Source organism: Nicotiana attenuata, unplaced genomic scaffold, assembly GCF_001879085.1.
Source record: "Nicotiana attenuata strain UT unplaced genomic scaffold, NIATTr2, whole genome shotgun sequence".
Lineage (NCBI taxonomy): Eukaryota > Viridiplantae > Streptophyta > Magnoliopsida > Solanales > Solanaceae > Nicotiana > Nicotiana attenuata.
The window spans coordinates 795,480-806,823 of record NW_017670380.1 but is presented as its reverse complement, the minus strand read 5'-3'; the positions used below and the strand labels follow the sequence as shown (position 1 = coordinate 806,823).

Sequence of the window (11,344 nt, the reverse complement as noted above, 5' to 3'; positions counted from 1 at the left end):
AAATGGGAGCGGGTGGTACGCCTACCACGAGATTTAATGAAATGGGAGCGGGTGGTACTCCTACCACGAGATTTAATTATTGAAAAATGGGATCGGGTTGCACGCCTGCAACGAGATATGTGCTGATAGTGAAATCTGTTTTTATTTCCCTTATCCGTGTTAGAGTTAAATTATTGATGTTCTTTATTATTTTCTTGAAATTTTGTATCATCTGGTATCCCCGAAGCATGTTCCCCTCCCATTTAAAATGTTTGATCTTGTTATTTTCCCGTTGTAGATATATACATATATAACTGTACAGGTTGATGTGGTAGTCTCGCCTAGCCTCGTCACTACTTCGCCGAGGTTAGGCTAGGCACTTACCAACACATGGGGTCGGTTGTGCTGATACTACATTCTGTGCTTTTTTGCACAGATCCAGGTCACGGACAGCAGCAGTAGCTCGGGAGCCAGACTTCAGTCCACCGAGACTCCGAGGTAGCCTTGCACGCGTCCGCAGGCCCGGCGTCTCCTCTATCTTATATTACATTCTGTTATCTCATGTTTCGAGACAAACAGTGTTATATTCCTTTCAAACGACTGTATTTAGTACTCTTAGTAGTCCGTGGATGATGTGACACCAGGTTCTGGTTAGAGGCATGTGTTGGTCTTCAGGATAGTTTGGTTTTATATTTTATTTAAGTGTTCCGCTTTAATTTCATATTTCGCTGTTATTTAAATATTTAACGCTTGTCGTTATGATAGATAAAAGGATCTAAAATGAAATAGGTAGGAGTTTATGTTTTGTGGCTTGCCTAGCTTCCACGAGTAGGCGCCATCACAACCCCCGAGGGTGGGAAAATCCGGGTCGTGACATGAAATAATTACAATTTTTGTAGATTATTTATTAACTATTGTCTTTGGTTGGCAGGGTAGTGGGGCTGGACTTAGTTCAAAAAAGGGGAAAGCTGTGGGCAATACCCCCATATTGACATCTTGAGAAGATGAAACAAAAGAGTTTGGTGAAGCATTATTTGAAACTGAAGTGGGAACACAACACTCACAACAGTCAGTATTTAACATTCAAGTTGGAACACAAGAGTTCAACAGTTATGGACCTGATGTTGGAGATGTTGAAGAGCCAACAATAAGGCCAATGATTATATCTGAGACTGACACAAGACTAGCCATGAGAAAGGTACAGATGATTGCAACTGGTACAAGAAGGATCCAGTTTACTGGAGATGAAACAGGTGCAGCAACACCAACGAACCTGCCTTATTCATCAACAAAGGCTACTTGGAATGGAAAACCAGCAATTACTTCAAGCCAACTTCAATCAGAAGTTAGAAAAAAGAAGTACAAAATGAAGGCAAAGAAGGGCCAAGGACAACAAGCAGATGATTGAAAGCTAGTTTGCTGTTTTTGTAATTAGCACTAGCTGCTAGACTGTTTAAAGTATTATTTTTTGTAGTTAGCACTAGCAGCTAGACTGTTTAAAGTATTGTTTTTTTTTAATTAGCACTAGCGGCTAGACTGTTTGAAGTACTATTTTTTGTAATTAGCACTGGCAGCTAACCTACTATTTTTTGTAATGTTCAGCTAAGCAAAATACTGTGTGAATACAGTTTGAAACTGCTAAATGTGCAGTTTTTATGTCCAGTTTTTACAGTGTTGTTTAGTTTCAATTATGTGCAGTTTTTATGTCCAGTTATTGTAGTGTTGTTTTGCTTCAATTCTGTGCAGTTTTTATCTCCAGTTATTGAAGTGTTGTTTAGCTTCAATTCAAAGTTCAGACAAAAAGGTTCTGAAGCAGAAAACATGGTGTCTATATGGGTCTTTTTCGATTTTAGTCTGCGGGGAGGCCTCTAAAATGGCTAAATGCTTCCATCTTTGAAAAGGATAAGAGCAAATTCACAAGTCCTTTTATCTCATGCCATCCAAACAGTCCTAATTCATACCTGTCGTCTCTGCATAATTTTGTCTAGTGTATGCTCATATTTAGCAAATCTTAGTCCTATATTCGTCTCATCTACACTTGAGATACAATACATCTTAGTCCTATATCTGCTTTACCAAGTCTAGATGATACTAAGACACTGCTACTTCGTGTGATGAACAATTTTAATAAGGTTTGAATACATAGACTATTACATGATTCGGAAATATTGGAGACAAGTTCACAACATAAACTATTACATGATTTGGGAAGATCGGAAACAAGTTCACTTCATAGACATACATGATTCGGGAAGATTGGAAACAAGTCAAAATTACATAGAACAAACATATACCTAACAAAAGACCAAACTTTTGAAATTCTAAGCAATGATCATTACATGGATCATTTGGTAGCACATACTGGCATGAACACAATAAGGCAAGCGAACAACCAAATCAAGAAAATCGACTTCCGGAATACTTTTCCCCTCAACTCCACAATCTTCAAGTTATCGTTCAATAGCAGACGCTTCAAGTGCATCCAATCTTTCCCTCATCTCTGTTATCGTTGCAGCATCAATAACAGCAGAAGCTTCTAAATCATCTATCTTCTTCAACGACATATTTCTTTCAATTTCAAAAGCTTCCAATTTTCTCTTTTGACTGCTAATGACGATTACAGCTCGCGGGGAAATTCAACATCGTCCCATTTCCAATACCCACAACCTTGTTTCTGCCAAGTAATTATACAATAAACTCTCCGATTATGTTCCGACAAAAATAAAACGTTACACAAAAAAATGCCGAATTGCATTATGTAAATTATACTTACTTCAGTCAATGGTCACTTGTAAAAGTCTCCCACAGTTCATTGGAGTTGTCGCCGTAAAATGATGCGCTACAAATACACAACGACACTTCCTCTTTGAGTCAATTGAGCCGCTTGACCCAGCAGACATTTTGAACTCTTTAACAATAAAGCGTTATGCTGGGGGAAACGTGAAATGATGCGCTAGAGAGCTAGGGTTATCAGAATGATAATGGAGAAATTGGATTTAACGGAGGTTTTAGTGTTGCTGATTTGGGGAAGACGACTGGAGAGTGAAGGGTATTGGTTTTGTTTTAACCGGGTTGGGTTTGGGTAGATGGACCTAACCAAGGTTAGAATTAAGTGGGGCATGGGTTAATTCGGACCAATAATGACATGACACGTGGAAATTCAAGTCTTATAAATATTTTTTAAAAAAAAATTCCAGCCGTTAGTCAAATAATGGCATAGAGGGGCTATTTCGGTAACGGCAGTGGCATGGAAATAGCAATTTTTTAACGGATGGCATGGATAAGCCATTTCTGAAAGTTGAGTGGCATTTTTAGACCTTTTTTGTTTGTTTTTCTTGTGACATGATGCCAAATATGTCATCGATTGACATGCAAGTTTGTCTATGAAGAGCGGATCTAATTGTATTAGTGTCTATAATTGATTTCTTCTGTGTAATACTAATCGATAGGACTTCATTGGTAAGTGCTACAAGATCTCGTGCATTGGAACCCATGGTTATGGACCCGAATCCGTTAGTATGGAACATTTTCTTTTCCAAGTCAAATCCCCTAGTATATGAAAGAGGGAAAAAGTGCTTTCGTTGTTGTGGAAGAAGAAGCCTTCGTATCTTAATGCACGTATTTAATTTATGCGGAGCTATTAGAGCGGGATCCACTTTTTGGGGAATATGGGTCGAAGCAATAACAAGAATATTTCTAGTAGAATATCTTTCACAATCCCCGGAGAGATGGTTCACTAATAGAACTAATTTGATCCTGAAAATAATAGAATAAGTAAAGACTTACGTAATACTTAGCCTTAAAATGAAGATGAAATAGTAGAGATGACAGTTCCGTGAACAAGGTTTCCGGGCACGGCAAAGATGAAATCAAAAAGAGAAAGTAAAATTGTATAAGCTTTGTATAGAATGTAGTGTATGTTTGCCGGAAAAATCATCTCCTTTACAATGATAACTAAGTTCACTTTTTATAGCTGTGCCTAGGGAAGGAGGTCCTAGGATCGTGTTCTCCTTTAATGTCAATTATGAGGTTCATAGATGAAGATGTAATGGTGGACATAAATACCAAATTCCCTGTAATGGATCGTCGCCCTTAATGCCACAGAATATCCCTTACTAAATGCTACCGTGTGAGGGCATTTAACACACCTTTATGAATGTTATCCTTTCCGGTGACAAGCGGAATAACCGTGTTTGGACTTTGGCCATCTCCGTCTTGGGTTCCACATGTCTTTCCTTTAGATGACCATGTATCGTATCATATTTTACCATATACAGTCATATATATACATGTTGTAGTAGGTTAGCATTGTATGCATATTTCACTTCGCAAAAATGCCCTTATTATTTAAGAGCCACCATACTAAGCTTAAGGGCTTTTTGGTCCTTCTCCAAACCCAAAACAATTAAGCCCAAATAAATTAATATCTATACGTTCCCACGCTACTAATTGCTCTGGCGGGAAAGATTTACACTCTATTTTACGTCTCCAACATTGGTTCTTCCCAGATTCTAAAAGGATTTTTTTGCTCAAGTTTTTCTCCTTGCCTTGCCGCATATTTGTGATGATGTAAAACTTTAAATTCTTATTTTCGTATCAGAATCATGGTATAAGTTTTTTGTAATTTATTTTTCTTTTGATTTGTTTATGCCACCATTATTTCCATCTTATTTTGTCCTTTTTCTTAATCAAACAATCTGTATCGACAAAATTTTATATTTTTGTTGGCTTTAAATATAGGTGCTTAATAATATTTTCGTCGATTTTACGGTAAATGTCTCTAAAAGTCATTGTCCATGTGGTGATGATGAATGTTATATTAATGGAGAAATTACTGGAAGATCATATGAAGAACTTAGACATGAAAATATTGACATGGGTTTAGTGACTTGTATAAGGGCAAAGTGTTTAATAGTGATGATGAAGCTTATAATTGCTATGTAAATTTTGCTAAACAAATTGGTTTCTCAATTAGACGAGATCGCTATTTTGGAAGTACAGAACGTCCTACGGGAATTTATAGGAGAGATTACGTTTGCCATCGAGCTGGAAGCCCTCATCCTCAGAAGGTTGTTGAAAAAGAGCGACAACGAGACCGAAAATCTTCTAGATGCAATTGTAATGCTAAGATGTGTGTTGCAAAAGAAATAATTGATGGCGTCACTCGTTCGATAGTGGTGTATTTTGATAATATCCACAATCATGAACTATTGAATCATAAGGAAGTGAAATTTCGTCCTGCTTATCGAAATATTGACATTATTGATCAAAAGAGGATTATACTTCTTGCAAAAGTTGGATGTTCAATGAGTTTAATCCGAAGAGTGCTTGAACTAGAAAAGGGTGTAGATGTAGGCCACCTTTTACGGAAAAAGACATCAGGAATTTTGTTCAATCACAAAGTTCTACCAATATTGAATATGATGCTTTGGAGCTATTAAAAATTTATAAGAGTTTGAAAGACAAAGATGTTGATTTTCAATATGATTTCACGGTTGATGCATGCCAAAGACTTGAAATATCATTTGGGCATTTGGGGACTCCATTCGTGCTTATGAGATTTTTGGAGATGTAGTTGTTTTTTATACTACTTATCGATTGAATCGTTATGAGATGCCGCTAGGAGTTTGGGTTGGCGTGAACAATCATGGAAATACCATTTTCTTCGGTTGTGTTCTGTTATTAAATGAGAAAGCATCTTCCTTTTCATGGGCATTAAAGGTGAATATTATTATATTCTCAAAATTATTTTAATATTTCTTTCTTTATTGCTAATGTCTATTTATTTTTGCAGAGTTTCTTACGGCTTATGAACGGAAAACATCCACAAACCATATTAGTTGATCAAGATCTTGGTTTAACAGAAGCAATCGCTAATGAATTGCCTCTCGCAAAACACGTCTTTTGTATATGGCATATTACATCCAAGTTCTCTACTGGGTTTTCTTTTGTCCTTGGTTCAAGGTATCTGCAATTTAAATATGAATCTTTATGAAATTGGTAGCGTAGAAGAATTTGAGTGTCAGTGGGAAAAATTGATTACTAAATTCGATCTTGAATCAGATAGGCATATCAAATTGCTTTATGTAAACCGTGCATCATGGGCATTGCCTTATTTGAAAAGATATTTTTTTTGCTGGAATGACAACAACTGGACGCTCAAAATCTATTAATGCATATTTGAAAAGATTTTTACATGCAAGACCTAGTTTGAAAGAATTTGTTGAGCAAGTTGGTACAGCAGTTAGCATAAGAAATCGTGCTAGCGAAGAGGCAACGATGCGGCAAAAGTATTACAGTTCTCAAATTAAGACATTCATGCCAATGGAGAAACATGCATCAAAAGTCCTCACACCTTTTTCCTTCAAGTTATTACAGGATGAGATGATGCTCTCTGTTGAATATGGTCTATTTTCAAATAGTGATGAATCTTATATTGTGCGCCACTACAGCAAAACAGATGGTGGACGTTTTGTCTATTGGAATCCATTAGAAGAGGTTGTTCAATGTTCTTGTCAAGAGTTCGAATTTTTAGAAATTTTGTGCAGACATTCTATTCGAGTACTTAATGCTCATAACTATTTCATGTTGCCAGAGAAGTACTTGTTGGCTAGATGGAGGCAAGAAAATTCATTGGTACTAAAATTTTCTCATATGATGAATCCCAGTAACGATGACAATGAGTTCTAAAGTCTTCAATCTATAGTTAGAGATTTGACTCGTGAATCGGTGAAGACAAAAGATCGTCTTGATTGTGCCAAAAGGGAATTAGAAAGAGTGCTGCAAATTGTTCAATGTCTTCCTGAAAATGAGCATATCATTGATGAGCATGAACATGTTGATTTTAGCCAATCTAGAGAAAATAGTTCTCCACATGAAGATTTTCACATTGAAAATCCCCAACAATCTCAGTAAAAAGGAAGGAAGAAAGGAAAAAGGTTAGTTGGTAGTGTTGAAGCTGCTAAAAAACAAAGATACTGTCATGTTCCTAATTGTGGTGGAACTGGTCATGACTCGAGAAATTGTCCGCTTAATTGCAAGAACTCACTGTTTGTTTATGCATATGAAACTTTGTTGCTAATAGGAAGAATCTGTCACAAGAGAAGGGGGACTTCAGGCCTAACCTCCAATATTTACAAAGTTAATGAATAAGCTACTAATTTAGAGACCACAATCATACACGAGACTTCCGTCCCTATTTCAAGAATTACAAGTGCTATGAATATAAATACTTGTAAAACTTCCACAGCATCAAACATTTCAGCAGTCGCGCCCTTCAGCTTCTAAATTTCATGATTTGTACAATCACAAGCTTGTAAAACTTCAGACAAACAGTCCAGGGGTAAAAACCAGTTGCAACTAAGCCAAAAAATATAATTTCTTAGCCATGTCAAGCTATATCATTCATACCCTTTAAAAGAACATATTTCTCAAGCAAGAATTGAATCTGTTACATGACCACCAAATGTGGTGACTGCCCCACATTTTTTATATTTCTGGTTTAACATTCAGTATATCCGAAATAAACTGGTTCGACTAATTTCGATATGTGTTGGATGGACCCACTGCGGGAAAAGTTCTTCATTCCAAGGGCTCGAAACCTAGATCTCAACCATCTCACCACACCCTTCGGTGATGGGGCTACCATACCTTACTTGTTGCTAATTAAGCTGTATAATGGTGTGCTATGTGTATCAAGTAGTACGTGAATCTCTGGATATCCATAAGAATTTGTCGACAAGGGGCATGTACACATGAATTATCACCATTACTGATACCATAGGAGTTAACTTTAGAATCCCTGCAAATGCTGGAAAGAAATTTTTAGTTTGTCATCACTGTTAAATTGCACAGTCAATTGTCATAACAAATACATAAATGTCAAAGCATTCCATCTATAGAACTTCAAGAGCTTACAAATCAAAAGCCTTATCATAAAATAGAATTGTGCTACAGATATTTGTTTTTTCTGCTTATTTTTGCACAAGTGTATGGGTCTATAACTAATAGATATTGTGCTTACTCTTTGTTCCAAGGAAAATAGGAGACACTCAAAAAAGAAGTAAAGTCAAGTTAAACAATTCTACTGTACTTTCTATATGAAATTTTTACAACCAAGTATGAAAACAAAGGCAAGAAGACATTTATGAGATTAAAATGCTCCCTGCAATGCATGTCTCAATAATTAAAAATATCCATTTTAGACCTACCGTCGTGAACTTTCCTATGAATTAAAAAATTTACTGTGAACTTATCTTTAACGATTGTGAGACAAGTGCAAATCGGAATAGTTCTTACATGGACCCAAAACTAAAACTTTGTGGTACCTCTACAAGTGTCGATGCCGCTGTCTTTGTTTCCCATCAATTTTACTTGCATAACATCTAAAATTCCAAAACATGGATGAACTTGCAGGGAAATCTGGAAAAAAAAGAATTAGACACTATGTTTAAAAGAAGAGGAAAAATTTGGGGGAGTACAAAAATTCCTTGAAGATTTATATGAGGCTTACAAAATTGATATCGAAAATTGAAGATGAAGCTCATATTATCAATGAATTCATCTCTGCAACCTAATAAAAATGACAAGAGGACAGAGGTGGAGGGGTTACAAACGGGAGAGAGATCTTAATTTTTTTGGGTTTGGAGAAGGACCAAAAAGCCCTTATGCTTAGTATGGTGGCTCTTAAATAATAAGGGCATTTTTACGAAGTGAAATATGCATACAATGCTAACCTACTACAACTATGTAGTAGGTTAGCAAAACCCATATATATATATATATATANTTCTTGTACACCATTGATCAACTTTGTTGCTCAACATGTAGCTGCAAGCCTTCAACATAGTATATCTTTTAGCTTACTTCTATAGTATATTCTTCTTATTTTTCCTATAGCGCCAAAGCATATATCACACGACCTGGTGACATACCATCCATGCCCCTTCACTTCCTCCGCCATAAAGCGTCCTGATCCTTTTATTTGTCATCCATTCCATGTGGACTCCTCCCGTTGTGATGTCTCCGGGGTACTCCCTCACTGGACTCATCCCTCTACAGAAAAACTTCTCGGTAGCTGCTTCATGCCCTACTAGAGAGCGCCAAACAAAGGCAGATACCAACGGATTCACGGAATCAATAACTTTTGGCCAGGCCCTATATATATAATAAGAAATTCATTAAAAATCTATAACTATTTGACTTTAAATCTAGTTGTTATTCTATATTAACCTGAGGACGTTGTACGAACACATAAATTTCAAATCTTAGATCTGCCTCAGGCTCCTAATCCTTATTCTACAGTTCCCCCATTAATTTCTGGTCCAAATACTACAACTACATATCTATCTACCGCAGCCTCAAAGTACTCCCAAAAGGAATGAGATGTTTCTTTCAAATTCAGTTGTTTTTAGTTGCGTTAGCGGGTTTGACCAGAAATGGTATTTCAAATAATACAACCAAACATAGTAAGAACGTTAGTAGTACTAATTACTAAACATTATGCTTAGAACATTGTGATCAAACCAAACAAAGAACATCAATTTACCCATAAATATTATATCGTTCATAAGCATCACAACTTTTGGTAGTTGAATATAAATTTAATCATTATTTTAGAATTAATCATTCTTAAGGATTCGAGCACTTTGCTGGTTAACGAATCACACATAATAATTTCAAATAAATCAATACAAAAAATTTAAGTTGTGGTTTATTAGTCCATGTAATGCATTAAAAGGACTCAAAAATTAACAGTGCATGTTCTTTATTTCAATGAAAGCTTCATCATTTTGTTCACATTAAAATTTTCAAGAACATCATTGAAATTTGAGGACAACGTGATATATTGTTAAGAGTTTCAACGAAAGCATTCCAGGTTGGAAATAACTACTTGCAGGATGTAAATTAATCATGAAAGAATACTAGAATTAACTTATTTTCATACTTCATCCATGTAGTTCACAAATTAGAAGAAAAGGAAAAATCTCACTTCTAATCCATTCAAGAAGAGTTCTCGAATCCACATAGCAGAAACCAAATAAAATATTGATTAAAGAATAGCATGTTACCATCATAATTTCTTCTCAAATAATTAACATCATAACTAGTATTAAAACCCGCGCGGATGCGCGGACACTAATTATGTCAAATATTTAAATTATTTGAATTGTATATAAATAATCTTAAAATTTACACTTTCTCAGTAAATATAGATAATCATTAGATATTGACTACATGAAAAAATTAACCATTTCTTCTATTTTTCTTTTTTTGATACCATTCTTGCCGGTGTGATAGGATCCTAAAAATAGTCAGGAAGCAAAATAATAACTCATATTTATGGTAAAACAATCAAATGTTGAGGCAATGAATGACTCTTTGGATAAGACTTAACTCTTTTACCACTACTTGAACTCTTATTTGGTGTTTGATATCTCTTAAAAGTATTTCTTTCTTAAAATTTCAGTTTCTAAAACATTATTTTTCAATAATATTATTTTTATAATAATGTAATTGAAAATATTATTCTTAATTCAAAACTCATTTTAGTTGGCTACCTAAAAATATAAAAAATTCTTTAGCTAGTGATTTTTTTTTTACTCTATTTTGATATTTGACATTAAACATGATAAATATCTGAGTTATTTGAATTATATGTAAATAACCTTAATATTTAAACCTTCTAAATAAGTATAGATAATCGTCAGATAATCATTAAGAAACACTACATGAAAAAAGACTAACATTTTCTCAATTCTCGTAGTGATAATTTTATTTTTGCACTATTCTCATAGGTGTCAGTGGAACCTAAAAATAGCCACAAAGTAAAATACTAACTCATATTTATGGCAAAGCACAAAGGTTGACACGGTATAAACGATTCTTTGATTACGACGTGATTCTTATACTACGACTTGAACTCTTATTTGGTATGATTTTATCTTTCACAAAATATTTCTATTTTGAAATTTTAATTTCTACAACTTTATATATATATAATAATGATTATCTTTATAATGATGCAAGTGAAGATATTATCCTTAATTTAAAATTCACTTTAATCGGCTATCTAAAAATTTAAATGATTCTTTGGCCGGATTTATTTCAGTATGACTCCACTTTAAGTTTATCAATACCATACTTGGCTTAACTTAATGCAAACTACTCAAATTGCATTCCAATTCAAATTCGAATACCATATCAGTTTGTTAGTAATAGTGATTTTTAAAAACGACACATAACGCAAATTAAAAAAAAATATTTGAACATATCCTTATCTTATAATCTATGTATTTGAGTTGAAAAAATATATATTTGAAATCGATGAGATTAACTTTCAAATTTTTTACACTCAACAAAGATG

The 11,344-nt window shown here is 34.7% G+C and overlaps 1 pseudogene; it reads left to right on the top strand.

The window, feature by feature from the left end:
* The first annotated feature begins 2,960 nt into the window (after positions 1-2,960).
* On the top strand, positions 2,961-6,669 carry LOC109238623 (annotated as a pseudogene).
* The last annotated feature ends 4,675 nt before the right edge of the window (positions 6,670-11,344 follow it).